Consider the following 15,808-nt stretch of genomic DNA (forward strand, 5'->3'; position numbering starts at 1 on the left):
GAATAAGGAAGGAGATTCTAAAATATGGGCTCTCCATAAATTTTGCTTCACTGAAACTAGTCTCCATGCCATTCATTTGCAGATAGTCTTGGACTGCAGTCTCATGGGAAGAGGAGAGTAACACTATGTAACATGCATATAGTCCAAAGCAACTGACAATCCTGCTCACTGCTCCTACCTGCCCAGGATTATCATCTAAAACCTTCTCAGGGGCTTTCCACTTGCCTCCCAAGACATTTGGGAGCCTTTCCTAGCAGTGTCTCCAGGAGCCACCAACCCCAGTTCATCAGTTCGGTGTTGCTATTCTTTTGCCTGGACTCTCCCTGTTTTCAAGGACCTGCTTCTTCAGATCGCTCCTTTCTTCCTGCCCCCCACACATCTAAAATATCTTCGGGGTTTTTTCCTATGCTCTATAATGGGCTAGTTTTATCCATTTTATAACTCAGCCCCAAATCCTGGAATCCCAGTGTGGGACAACCTTGAAGGAAAATCAGACTGAAAGCTTGTGATACTTTACTCAACAGCAAGAGTTAGACTTTACACTAGGAAGTAGAAAGGGCAAATAACCTACTTTATATACCCAGCTTCCTCAGGAAGGAACCCTAAGATGTCCCAAAAATCAACACACTCGGAGTTCTATTGGAAGGCTGAGAAAAGCAAAATAAGTGGCAAACATAACTAATAGGAAAAAATACAAAGGAAGTAGAAATCTGGCAGGGCTAGTCACAGATATCCCTGCATGTCTTAGAACATTCTCTTTCTCCACCTTAACTTCCTGCAAAATAAAATATCTGTAGGTGTGAAGAAATTTCAACGTAACCGAAAGGGGCCCTTGAGATGTTTGTGTTCTTGAAAGATTCGAACTCCAAAGGCTTATGGAAGGAATTTCTACTCTTGAGTCCCCTGAGTCTTCTGAGATCATTGTGTTAAGGGGATGGGGAGGCTTTTCTATCGCATTGGGTTCCAGTGAAGATAGTCCATCTCAGAAAAGGAAAAGCTGGGGCTAACTGCTTTTTTTTTAATGCTGTTCCTGCTTATCAGGAGGCAGAATTTCAAGGCAAAAGTCATGTCTATAAATTAAGAAGGTGATTTGCCGAGGAGCATTTACCATATTCTTCTAAATTTGGTAAATGCTGGCACATAAAGAATGCTAGCTAAATGGTTTTTGTTTTTCTATTCATGTCTCTTCTCCATCATCCTGACTTCTCCTTTATGCACATGCTGCACTAAGTTCCCCCCTGCCCCGCCAAACTCTTGTTCCCGTCACAAACCAATGTCAGAAAGACCCACCACTGGGGCATTAGAGATGGTGGCCTCTACATTGCCCTTAATGTTGTGGACATAAGATATAGATCAGCTGCGGTTACATTTAATAGAAATGGAGATTCAGAGCACAGATTTTATAGCAAGTCAAAGAATGTGTATAAGAGCAGTTCGCTAATTACATGTACCAAACACTATAATAACATAGCATCTATCCATCCAGGAAACATTCCTTTACTTGTTATTTGAAAGCAATGATTTCCATAGTTGACTTGTGTACAATTATTCTTTCAGTGACTGAATGTCTGCTTAAAGTAGTTCAAGAGCTCAAAGGATTCTCTCTGATGTGACTATAATGCAATCATAGTACTTAGGATATTATAAAATTGCCTCCAGAATTTAGGTTAGCAAACATTTAACAAGTGCCCTATACAGTATCAAGCACCTGGGTGTTAAGAAAATAAAGATAAATAACTAAGACAGGGTTGAGTCCTCCTTCAGGGAGCTCAGTGAGACAGACAAATAGGCAGATGACTTCAGTACCATGGGAAATCAAGTGTTATGATAGAGAAAGGACACCTGCACCAGCCATCCTGGAGGTGAAAGACTGGAGAGATGGCTGCCTACAGGAGGTGATGTATGAGGAGACACTTAGTCAGTGACATGAGCCCGGCAGAACAGTCTGGAGTGGAGTGGAGCATCTGGAACGAGACTGGAGCAGACAGTGGAAATCAGCGGGGTCACAGAGTGAGTGTCAGGGCATGGAGAACCTTGCTTACATATTATGTGAAAGAACTTAGAACTCACACTAGGATGGCAGGGAGCTGTTGAGAAGCTCATCCAGGGCAATGTTATGGTTAAACTTGTCTTGTAGATAAATGACTGGTAATCCATCTAAACAGATTTGGCACTGCGGATAGGAGGTTATTGCAGTGGCCCAGACAAAGGATAATGAAGATCAAATCTAGGATAGCAGCTGTAGGCTTGGAGGAGAGAACTTGGGCTAAAAATATAGGGGTTCCTGGGTGGCTCAGTTAGTGAAGCATCCGACTCTTGATTTTGGCTCAGGCCATGATCTCATGGTCATGATATCAATCCCCTTGTCGAGCTCCAGGCTGAGTGCACAGCCTGCTTAAGATTATCTCTCCCTCTCTCTCTGCCTGTGCCCTGCGCGTTCTCTCTCAAAATAAATAAACAAATAAACATTTTTTTAAAAAACATATAGGAAGTAAAATCTACGAGACTGGGCTATACATTATACATGGAAGGTAAGGTAGAGAATGAGTCAGGTTCTTCACTTGAGTGAATAATGACACCAACAAGCATGATGGAAGTGGAAGGTAATTCTCTTAACCAATAGCAGCCTCATAGCAGTGAACGGAACTACAAGTTGATGAGGAGCATGAGCTATTGAGCCAGAGTGGCTGGGTTCAAATTCTCCATTTTTTTAAATTTAGATTAACTCAGGAAGGCGCCTCAATCTTTCTATGCCAGTTTTCTTATCTGTAGAAAGAAGATGCTAATTATGGTACCTATTGCATAACACTATTATGAGGATTATATAAGTAATTATATTTAATTTGCTTAGAATAGTTTCCAGGTCACAGCAAGCAAGGTCAACTATATACATGTATGTGTGTATATACACATGTATGGGTATATATTGGAATAACCACTCAAGGTGAGGAATTATGTAGTACAGAACCCAAACTGCAGGAACACCAACCCCGAAGGAATAGAGTGTAAATGGAACATGAGGTAGATCAAGGAGAAAAGAAAGATAAGTAGTGTGGCATCAGAAAGTCCAAAGGAGTAGTGAGCAAATGTTAGATGCAGTTGAGAGATCAAGCAAAATAAAGGTAAAGAAGGATTTTTAAGGTAGCAGGTAGGTGTGCAGTGAAAGATAGCGTCTCATACTCTTCTTTAGGTGAGGCTCTACTGTGTTTGAAAGCAAAAATTATGACTACTTATCTCTCAAATGTTGTCAGTTGCACTTTACCAAATCAGTAAAAGGCATAAGAGAAAACATAACTAAACTGGAATCCTACAGAATAAATCAGAATAAATCCCAGATGTGTCAAAGATTAATATGTAAAATAGGAGGCCAAAATATACAAGAGCTAATTTCATGAACGGTTTGTAATCTAGGGGTAAAAAAGTACCATCTTTAGACATGACAGAATATTCACACACTATAGAGAAAATAATTTACGACTTCTCTATGGAAAAAAAAAACACTAAAGAAACTAAAAAAAAACCCACTATGATATATTCATTAAGAATTATTCGAGCATTCATAAGGCCAAGATCTCTAATATGTGAAAAATTTAACAAATATCCTAGTAGAAAAATGGACAGAGGACATGAGTTATCAACTCACAAGAAGTGAAAAACAAATGAAGAATAACTCTTGGAAAATATTCTCAATATAAATGTCAATTAAATCCATGAAACAATTCTATTTATCACCAGCCAGGTAGATAAAGTTTCATGAGAGATAAATAACTTCTAATGTTAAGGTTATCAGAAAAAAATAGTCACTAACATTCATTAGTATTGTAAGACATAGATTATTAAAACATTTGGGGGGTTAATTAGCAACAACTATTAAATTTTAAGTGCAAATATCAATCAGCCCCTCCTACAAAATACCTGGCCAGTACTCTTTAGAACTGTCAGAGTGATGGGAAGCAAGTGAGGAGTGAGAATAGTCACAGCCCTGAAGAAACAGGAAACGTGATGACTGAATATAATTATTCTGGATTTGATTCTGGAAGAACCACAATGAAACACATCAGTGCAAACATCCTGAAATCTGGAGTCCAGTGAATACTAATGGTTTCTTAGTTTTCACAATTAAACATGGTTTCTGATATTACTATGGTAATATAAGGCGTTAATTTTAGAGGGAAATGGGTGAGGGATGTCTTACTTTTGCAACTTGGCTGTAAATCTAAAATAATTTCCAAATAAAAGGCTTGTTAAAAAAAATTCATTCAAACTACTGGTTAATTCCATTTTTGAGAAATGTATTCTCTAGAAATGTTTTAACAAGTATGAAAAATGCATATGAGGATATTCATTATATATTAATTGTAATTGGAAAAAACCCAAATGTTGTATAAAAGGAGATTGAATAATTAAGTGAGGCTATAACTATAAGATGGAATGTTTTGTATCCATTAGAAAGGATGTTTGGTAGACTTATAAATACTGGCCAGAAAGTTGTCTACGGTATATGGTTTTTTTTAAAGGCAAATTGCTATACACAGATATAGATAGAGAAATAGAAATAATATACTTAGTAGAAATCTGGGGAAAATACATAATATGGTTTTTGAGAGAGAGGAAAATGGAGGACTTTTACTTTCCAAGTTTTTTGAAATCTGTTTTTAAAAACTTTTTCCCTTGAACATTATTACTTTAGCTATTGGGATTGTACAATAGATATGTTTCTTTTCAAATATTGTATTGCAATGAAAAGAATAATAGACAACAAAGAATCGGAACATAAAAGAAAGCTCAAGTCTTACCATTGGCTAGCCCCAGGATATTGTGCATATGGCTTAATTTATTTGGCCTCTGTCTTTTCTTGATGAACAGCAGGTAGTGGGATTTGACCACTTAACATCTTTCTCCAACCTAAAATTCTTCTAGTTGATGGTCTTGAAGATTGGGTAATCCTTCAAGTCTAACATCCTTAGAAATGTGTGGATTTGGTCTCATAACATCTCTGTTAGGAGGTAATAAAAATTAGCTGAAAGAGGAGGACCTATGGGGTAAAAAATGGGATATATTAACTCATTTGCTCAAGGAAATATATGAAAGCAACATGGGACTCTTGTGTCCAATTCACAGTGAACACAGCTGGTTTGTTGGAAATACATTAGGCTACTTGGTACATTCATCTTTTAGAAACTGGTTTTGACCAAATTACTGGACAACATCAGCCTGAGACTGTATATGCTCTCGGAGGTTAATGGACGTTTCAAAGGCACCATGATTTCAAACTTTTCTTTAAACTCTTTTATGCACTTTAATGAGTTGCTCCTAGTCAACCCTGGGCGCACTCATTACTAAAAGAATTCAAACACAGTCTTTCCATTCCTAACAATTATATATTTTTCTAAAATCTATTCAGTTATTGTAGGCAGTGTAGGTTTATCAATTACCTCTCCAAGCTGTCCATTATCTATTTTGAGAGTATAATTTGTTTCCCGCATAGAGTATGTGTTAACAGCATGATGCGTTTTACATTTGTAATTAATTTTGAACTGACAAAGAAGGTAGGAAAACTTCTCCCATAAATAAAAGTAATGAATGCAAGTATTTAAACAAAAGGTCCTAGTAATTTCCAGCAACTTAAAAAAAAGAAAGATAAAACACAATTTGCTCTATCTTTTAAACTAAAAATACCAAGATATCCTGTCCCTTCTTCATGATACGCCAGAGATCTTGAGTTTCTAATACTAAAGTGGATAATAAATAACAGGTAGGCACACTACACTGCAACTGTGAATGAGAAATTGTTTACTTCTCAATAATATTAATGACATCAGTTTTACTGTACATGACTAATTGGCTAGTCCACACAAAGTTTTATCAAAAAATCGTTGTTGTAGACATAAATTCCTACCCGTGATGGAACTAAATATTTTGCTACTCATAGCACTTTTAAAATGATAGAGAGCCTGAAATTAAATTACACTAAATGCCTTTATATTTATTCGGCATTAAACCTTATTTTCCTTACTGTCATTCTGCCAGCGTGATATCATCGGAGTTGAAGAGGGATGCTAATGCTATTTATATTACACTGCACTGTCCTCTAATTGACCTTGTTTGTGCAATGGAATGGCTGCTTTTCTCAAGCTGCCAGCCCTTTATTGCAGCATTTTGACCATGCACTAGTGGCTCTTTGTGCTGCTGCTGAGTTCAAGAATCAATACTGCATTCCCCACAGCCAATAAAGGCAGCTGACAGCATGAATTAACTGAGTGTGGCCAGTTGCATGGAGGGCCATTGTCTTTAAGGAAAATCTGGACGTGATTACCAGCCTCCATCTCTGAGTGAAGGTTTTAATGCAAAGTGCGAGGTTGCTGTAATTTAATTTTGGCCTGCTGCTCTGACACACTCCCCTTTGCCACTGCTTCAAGGAATCTAAGCCATTAATGGCTGCAAACTAAAACACATACGGAGACAAAGGCAAATACTCACAGTCATACGATAGCGGCCTCACCTGACTTGGCCATTCTTTTCTGATAGCACTTCTCGAACAGACTCTATTTCTTCGAGCCAGGCCTTTTGCCATAGTAATAAGTGAAGTCGGAGTTAAAAATCAAACTTGTGATGATCTCTGTACCTAAATGAAATTTTCATATGTGGCAGGGTTAAAAAGTCTGCATGAAGAATTCACTGCCTTTGATTCAACTGTCAAAATTATGGAAGAATTTGTCTATGCTCCTCACCTCCCACCCATCGCAAGACGATTTCCATCCCCTCTCTTGCACTGAACCTATTTTCCCTTACAACAAAATCAAATAGATTCTTTTCCATCTTTACCTTCTCAGTAGAATTTACTATTAACTACCTCCTCCTTCATAAAATATCCTCATCTCTTGGATTCTGTTCCCTTCGATCCTGTCTTCTCCGTGTGGGTGCTCCTCTCATTTTATCCCGGGCTGCATTCTCTTCTTTTTGTGGGCCCTCCACAAAAGTCCTCACCTTTCTTTTACACCCACAATTGCTTTTAATTTCAACGTATTGACTCCCAAATTTTTATCTCCACCCTCGTCCTCTAAATAAATTTGGTTGTCCCAGCTGTCTTTTGAAATCCGAATACCTCAAACTGAATGGGTCATCGCCAGTTGGGTTTTCCCAGTAAATGACCGTTCGTTACATATGCAAGAACGTGGACCTCATCTTTGAATCCTTTCTTTCCTTCACCCCTTACAACCAATCAGTTATTAAGTTCTCCTAATCAACTCCTTAATTTCTCCACGTAGCCACCCCTTAATCTGGCATTTCCATTATCCCTCCATCAGTCAGGCTCTCCAAGGCTTTCCTAACCATTCTCCCTGACCCCAAGCTGGTCCCCTCCCCCCAGCTGAAATCCCCACTCTGCAACTAATCTTATCTTCTCAAAAATCAAATCTGTGCATATCACTTCTCCATTTAAACCATTTCAAAGACTTCCCAGTAAGACTTTATCTCTTTAGCTTTAAGTTTTACAGTGTTTTGTCTTTGGCTCCTCCCCAATGGCATATACCGTGGCTCCACAGCTACTAAATCAGTGATTTAAATACAAGGACATGGACCATGGCAGAGACTTAGCTTGTAACCAGAACAAAGGAAAACATCTATTAGACACTTGACTGCAATCATTATGCTCCATGGCTGCAGGTACTGCCTAAGCTTCTACAAGTATGTTAGACAAAGGGAAAATCCACAGAATAACAAAGTGGGATTTATGTAAGCCTTTAAAAGGGGAAATGACATGTCATTTCTTGCTTTATCAAAAGACCTATATTTCTGAGAGAATTTTGGTATTGAAAACATCAGTTCTGTTTATAACAGGCAATGCTCTTGGTTGAAATTAATTCAAGCAGAGTTATTCAAGGGACAGTGTATTATATACAAACCATTTAACTTGAGCTTTAAAACGATTTTTCATGTCTGAGAATTATCAAGAAGATACCAGTTTGGATCAACACTTTCCATAAACTGGAATAAAACCTGTGTTTTCAAAGGCTTTTATTTTAAATGCAAACATTCGTGAGACTCTTAAAGGCACAGTGTCTGCTCTACTCCTACTCAAAACTTCTGCTGCTAGCATTAATTTTTTCAGGCGCCTTTCAGTTTACCTGCCTTGTCCCCAAACCTCTGAACCATTAAAAAACACATTAATGTATATAAATCTTACATACACTCTTTCAGAAAGGCTGAAATGAAGAAGGTGATGCTATAGTTACCTTTGCTGCCTCATTCTCTCTGAATAGGTAGCCATAAAGCAAGACATAGGTGTGTTCAACGTCAGATCAGCGTGTGATGCTCTGCCCAGGATATCTGAAGGAGGGATGTTTGTTGTCTCCCTACCCTTCCTCATACCAGCTTTCATCTTTTGTATTATGCACTTCCCTGGCCAGGGAAACTTCAAGGGCTTGTGGGTTGACATCTCAACACCATTTGAACGTGTGAGAGAGCAAGAGGCAGATAAAAGGAAGGCATGAAGAACTCTCTGCCCTTCTCCCCATCTCTCAAGGTTATAGCATGGAAGGAGACGCATGCTACCTTCACAGAGACAAGGTCGCTGCTCTTTGTAATATATGATGAGCTCTTGGGCAGGAGTGGGAGGGGTGTTTCATAATACAGAGATACATTCGCTCTGCCATTAGAAGAGGAAACTTGGGCCAAAGAGCCCAAACAGGAGCTAACAAGTACACATCTCTTGTTCATCCCCCCTTATTATGTCAGGAGCTTCCTAGCATGGAAGCGTGGATACTAGAAGAAGGAGAAACATTCTCTCCTTCTATACTCGGGAAGGTACACTTGTGTGGTAGCTGCTCCCAAGACTTCAAGGTGACTAATTAAACCCATTAAGTATCTTTGCTCTTGATTTATTTTACCTAAAATGATTTTTCTGAGTAGCAAGATGATTTTTTACCAAGTTTCCTTAATCAAAGGCGTCATTCTCCAGATTAGATCTGTCTAAAAATATATTTCATAGGATTTAGCATACTTTACACCTTCCTGAAATAACCCTACATTTTTAACGACAATTGTGGTTGCCTGGCCTCTGGGCCGTTAGAAGAATGATAGCAATCCAGTTCTTCAACAGCGTGCAAACCTGGATGGGGAGAGGAGAGCTATCCATCAAAGTCCTCGCTACGGCCATGTCCATGAGAATGGCTGTGTGTCAAAGCCAGAAAATATATAGGCTCTTGCTCTTTCTTTGGGAATGTGCAAAAGCCATGTTTATCTGTTATTCTCTTCTCTACACCTCATCCAAAAAGTTATGTTTCCATTAATAGGGAAATTGGACTGCTTTTTGTCTTTCAACCCAAGCGTCTGAGTGAATTATCTGGCCAAAGCAAAAGGCCAGGAGGCCTTGTGGATGCTCTTGATGATATACGGGAAGGCTATATGGCATCAGCTGGGAAAACCACAGCCAGCATTGGAATAATCAAAAGTGACCTACATGCAATAATAGCCTGTGTGACAGTCAAGAGGGGACACCAGGAAGCAGGTGGTCTATATGACAGAGGATCAATACTCCCGTAGCAGGGATAAAATAGATTCCAAATGGAAAATAAACTCGTGGAGAATATGTACAGGAAGACACGAGAAGGGGAGGGAAAACAGGCCAAACCTGCAGGAAACAACACAACAAAGAGAACGTGAGTGTGAGTGCAGGGCCCACAGCCGATGCGGTGCTGAAAACCGAAAGAGAAAGGGGAGAAGACAGTCAATACGAATTTGCTTCCACAGCAAAGAAAGGGCGCAATGTGAGCCCTCCGAAGCTGGAGCTACCCAAATTAGCCAGGATCTTCTCTATTCTAATTTAACATGCTCACAGAAGATGTCATCATTTGTAAGAAGTGTTGACAGCCTCAAAAAACTTGGTTTTGTTTAGAGAGGCCTAGTTTTTAGTAAGAAAACAAGGACAACCCATATTTCACTTCTTTGAAAATACATTCCAATGAAAAGGGAGACGGGTAGAGGTAAACCCAATTTGCATTATTTAGTTCGAAAGCAATGTTGCTTGGATGCCACTGTGTATATCTGCAATGCTCCCTTGCTCTCTTGGGAGCCAGTGTGTATTAACATTCCGTTCCTCTTTTTCATTATTGCGATCACATATATTAAAACGTGCGGGCGCACACATACACGTGCAGTATTAGCTGACAAAACTGTAACAGCAACCTCCAATATGAGAACTTTCTCCAGAATTCAATCGCAAACATCAATAAAGCTAAATATTCTGACACATGTTAATAAAATTTCATGACGTTAAAAAAACAACAACATTGGAATTTCATGACTCCGTGTTCCTATTGTGGGTTGCGTGAATATGTGCTTTTAGGCAGTCACACTCTTCTATAGTCGGGCCTGAAGAATATTTCAAATCTCATTCAAATGGTGGAACATTGCATTATCTATGGCATCATCTTGATTTCTTCCTTTTATTTATTTATTTTTTTTATAAGCGAGACTCGCAATGCATTCTTGCTCCTATGCTAGGGGAGGAGTGGGGCATCTCATTTCCTGACTGCTTGCTGACGCAAAGGGAAGATTTTGCTGAAAGCCTAGGTGGAAATCAGAAGTCTCAACGACTGTGATCTTCCTAAAGAAATAGCTTTAAAAATCTCCGGCTCTCCCCGCAATGCGGCAGATGTGCTGGCTCCTGCCAAGCTCCGGCTAGCTCGCAAAAATGCTGACACCAAGCCTGAGACTCTGCAAGGGACCGGAGCAGTGTCTACACAGAGCTGCCAGGGTCCATGAGCCGCCCTCCTCAGAGGGCCCTTGGAGGGCACCTTCAGGTTCCTGCACCCCTACGTGGCTTAAACTGGTCTCGCTCTCCCCGCGTCGCTGCTCACTCTGCCCGGGCTGGAACCTCCTTGCGGGCAGCTCTGTGCCCCTCTCCCTCCAGGGCGCTGAGCCTGCCTGGCACACCGCAGGTGCTCCACAGTTACCTGCCGGGTGAATAAACAGAAAGTGCGACCTTGAACAAGCCTCCTAAAGGCTCAGTCACTTCCTGAATCGGGCAGGTGGCTCTGTGTTCCTAAAGGAAGATAGGTAATTGAGGCCTGCCGACTTCCCTCCGCCCAGAAGGGAAGAGAATCCTGATGTGCCCCCCCCCCCCCCCGAGCCGCGTGACACGTTTCTTCTTTCCCTTTTTGCGAAGTGGCTGGGGAGCCCAGCCAGTGTTTCTCAACACAGCCCTCAGAAATACGCTGCCCTGGGCGGGTCTTTGTGTCCTGGCTAAGATCACTCTCCGCGGTGGCCGGAGCCCCTTGCCTGCGTCTAACCCCACGCGCGAGTGAGACGCTGCTTACGGAGTCCAGACCAGGCAGGGCTGAGCTTTTCCCTCCAGACTCTAGTATTGTCATTTGGGGTGAGTGATAAAAAGCAGAGATGATACCTGGATTGTGACAACCCCCTCCCCCCCCCAGCTCCAGCTCCAACTGCAAGCGTATTGCGGGGTGAACCTCCACCACGCCCGATTACAAAACCAAAAAACCAAAAAAGGCCTGGAGAGAGAGCCCCTCCTTCCACTGCCTCCTTCCCTCCCGAGTGCCCAGCCCTGCTGGCCACGCCGCCCTGCTGAAATGTGACAGTGCGTGGTGATTCATGGCCGGCTGCGTTCGAGCGAGCAGGGCTTTCGATGTAGTCTACATGGCTGGCTGCCGTGTCCTAAGAAGAGCCCACGTTGCGTCGAGTCTTTCCCCGAGGAAGATCACAAGCCACTTTGCGCGCCCTCCTCTCCTCCTCCAGCCCCGTCACTTGAGAAGTGAAGACTCCCGGGAGCCTTGGATAAAGAGGCTGTAACAACTCGAGCTAAAATTCGGCTGGTATGTGGAGGGTTACTCCGTCCTCCAACCGAACGCGCCATATGTTCTTCCGTAAGCACAAGCGACTGACTCCTTGAATTTATTCTTTATCCGAAGGATAGTTAAAATGAGTTGTCAAACACTCCAGCTCAGGACCACATTTGAGACTTTTTTTTTTTTTTCAGATGGCTCTTTGGGTGCTCAGGACATTCTTAAACATATATTAAAAAAGACCTGTAGTCTATTCACCTTAGTGAATAATTTTCAAATTTATAATTTTCAATAATTTTCAAATTTGACTCCCAGAGCCAATCCCAGAAGACATTTAATATAGAAATGGCTTCTATATTATTAAACCATGCATTTAATCTCCAGCACATTTAGGTAAAAATAAAGATTTGGGTCTGGAGTGGGTGGACAATGATAGCAGGCCTCCCCACAGAGCACAAACATCCGTGCCTATGTCCATATATGTGCACACGGGTACCTGCACACGCACACCCTTATCTTCCCGAAAATTGCTACAATCTCTTTCATGCCACAGGTATATAAAAGTGAGAATTGAAGTCTTTTGTGGTTTAATAATGAGTTAAATGAAAAGAATCGGAGTTTTCCTTTTGCTCAAACCCAACCTCTGTTTGTTCATCCTATTTGAGTCTGGAATGACCCCACTTCCCTAAGACTTAATTACGTTACCTCATTCTCTGTGAACCCCCTGTGGGGACCTCACTGTGGGGACTCGAAGACTTTGTGGGAAGTGTCAAACGTGTTTTATGAGGAAAACTATTTTTTTACACTTTAAAGGCTAGCAAAGATAGAAAGGAGTGCTTTTCTGCGTCGTTTTCATGTATGAACCTCGGGATAATTCACCTAGCCAAATAAGGGAGCTTTTCTGACTTGATATCTATGCACGTTTGATGTTCACTTGAACCCATCCACCTGCTGCTATATACAAATGAGTAATTTGGGAAATTTTTTCTGCCCCTTACTTTGTCACACTCCAACCTGAATCCTGAAAAACATAAATATTCTAAGGCAAAATTTTGGAAGATATCTGCTTGTCTCTCCTTCTTATAGAGAGACCAACAAAAGCCTTAGCATGAACAAGGGACTTGCAAAATTAAAATGTGCCTTTATAAAAGTTACTCACAGTCTGAGTAACAAAATTCATCCCAGGTGAAATCTGTTCTTGGAGAAGTGGATGATTTCACTGATGCCCTGAACTCAAATTGCATGAAAACGTTCAGGCTCTTTGTCTAGACACCTGGCCTGGCTTTTGAATTCTGCAAAATTCACTTTTTCTTTGCTCTTAAAATATCATTTTTCTCCTCTAGATATTTTTTTTTAATTTTTTTAACGTTTATTTATTTTTGAGACAGAGACAGAGCATGAATGGGGGAGGGGCAGAGACAGAGGGAGACACAGAATCTGAAATAGGCTCCAGGCTCTGAGCGGTCAGCACAGAGCCCGACGCGAGGCTCGAACTCATAGACCGCGAGATGGTGACCTGAGCCGAAGTCGGACGCTTAACCGACTGAGCCACCCAGGCGCCCCTCTCCTCTAGATATTTAAATGGAAAAAGAAACAGATAAAAATAAAAATTACTGAAGAGGGAACATAACAAATCATTCCCTAAACAGTGGTGGTTGTGGAAAAAGCAGCCTTTCACATCCACTAACTTTTCATTCTCTGAGTGAAAAACAAAAACAAATTGGAGGCACTTTCCCTTGAAAGCTACTAAATGATTTGTCTTCTCAGAATTATCAAAGTGATTTTGTGTTCTCAGAAGTATCCAACAATTCGGGAAAAGCCATAGTGGGAAAAACCATAACTACTAACCTATTAGTAATGATAGCTTAAAAAGTGAAGTTAGAGACAACCAAGGAAAGAGTTTTTCTAAAAATGTCAGTGTAAGAAAAGCAGGAGACTCAAAAATGACCTGTCAATCTTAGAGCAAGATTTTTGAAATAATAACTTAGTAACCCTAATCTCTAGAGTTCTGCCTTTTTAATGGTAAATGTATTGTATCTATTTTCACTTAATCTTCCATTTTTATAAGGTTTAAAAGATAAATTTTCTGATATAAAACTACTGAATTAGACAAATGCCATTTGTTTGATTAATGTCTCTCATAAGCAAGAACTCCATGACCTCTGCACGTTTCTGTCAGGTGTCATTTAGGCTACATTTAAATTTGAGCAGGATCAAGAAAGGCTTGATTTCACTGTGATGATGTGCCTTTCGTGTTTGCAGGTAATTAGCATGAAAAAAATTTTCATATATATGGGATACAATGGTAAAAAGAAGGGAGAAGGAACAGTGTCAGCTCAGAGCATATTTTATTTAAAAAAATAGAAGAGACTAAATTTGAAATAAGTTCCCCAAGACTTGGAAGTAGCTTTCACTCACCTAGTTGGCCTCTATTTACTTGCATGTATTTATTATATTTTTATTACTACGTGACCCATATTAAACCAATTTAGATTGTTGTCGGGGAAGGTTCCACTGATCACTTAGATTAGCACAAATATTATTTCCCGAATGTAGTATTTTTAATCACTTGTTAATTTAAATGGCTGTAGTTGATATTTTAGGTATAATCTCTTTTTTACCAGTTAGGAACGTACTTAGCTACGAGTACCGAAATACAGTATCTTAACAAAACAGTGTTGACTTTTTCCCATGAGACAAACAAACAAACACAACCGAGAGGTTGAAAGGCAGGCTTTTCCTGATGTGTGTGCAACAGCTCCATGATGGCAGGCTGGACGTTTCTGTCCTTTCTCTTGTAGGTCAAGACGCCTGCACGTCTGCATTCAAAACAGGAGCAGAGGTGAAAAGTGGGGCCAACTCTGTCTGTTCTTTTTATAAGAAAGGGAAAACCTTCCCAGGAATAGTCTGAACAGACTTCTCAGAGTCCACTGGCAGAGCTGACTCTCTTGGCCAGCCCTGATGCTGTGGACACTGAGACACCAAGGAAGATGACGGTGGTGAGTGGCTTTGACCCATTACGGCCTACATCAGATTCAGGGTGGCAAAGTCCATCGCCATCCTGAACAAACGTGGAGTTCTGGGAGAAAGGAAGGAAGGAAAACGGATGTTAAGCAGGCAATAGCGTTGTGTGCCTTAACCCATAAATATAAATCCGTGGTCCTCTTGCCTGTTGCCAAAATCTGCGACATGCTATGTGAACTTTGATCTTCAAACTCAAAGTCCTTGTCACACTGCGACAGTCAATCGCATCACCTGGGTATGGAAAGAAGCATTCTTCCTACTGGTTTCCACAGGGTCCTTAATCTCTATCACTAGAACTGAGGCTACGTGACAGTAGAACTTAACTGAAGTACAGATAAAATTCTTTATTTCCCTACCATCATTTGGAAAGGGCCTCACGCCGGCCCATCTGTTTTCAGCCTCCATTTTCTCCACATTTGCTCTCTCAGGCAGTAAGGAGTAGGTCGTTTGGTTTATTGTATGGCACCCAGACTATCACCAATGGTTATTAAATTGAGCTGACAGAGCTTAAGGGACAGTTCACAGACATCGTATCTGACAGACCTGGGTTTGCATCCCCGGTTTTTCTCTTACTTGCCACTGGGGCTTTAGAAAGTTACACACTCTTTCTGGACCTCATTTTCCTCATCTGTGCGTGAGCGTAACGATTCCTAGCTCACAGGCAGCCACAGGGATGTGATGGGTTACGTAGACAAATGTATGGGACACATCCTGTTGTGCCTCTGTCTCTCTCCCTTGAAAGTGAAGCCTAGCGTGGGAGTCAACCCAGTACTGGGGAAAACTCCCTCAAGGCTTCAGTGTTGGTTCTCAACGTTGTCTTTAAGTGCACACAGAAGATCTTTCCGTGAGTCCTAGAAAGTAGAGAACAGACACTAATTCTCAGGAGTCGGAGTTTGGAGGCTTATGAAAACAGATATCCGAGTTGGCAGAAATGAGGGAAGAGAAGTGAGCTTCCTCAAGACAGTGAGCGGGTTCTGGAG

This window comes from Acinonyx jubatus, chromosome F2, assembly GCF_027475565.1.
Source record: "Acinonyx jubatus isolate Ajub_Pintada_27869175 chromosome F2, VMU_Ajub_asm_v1.0, whole genome shotgun sequence".
NCBI classification, from domain to species: Eukaryota; Metazoa; Chordata; class Mammalia; order Carnivora; family Felidae; genus Acinonyx; species Acinonyx jubatus.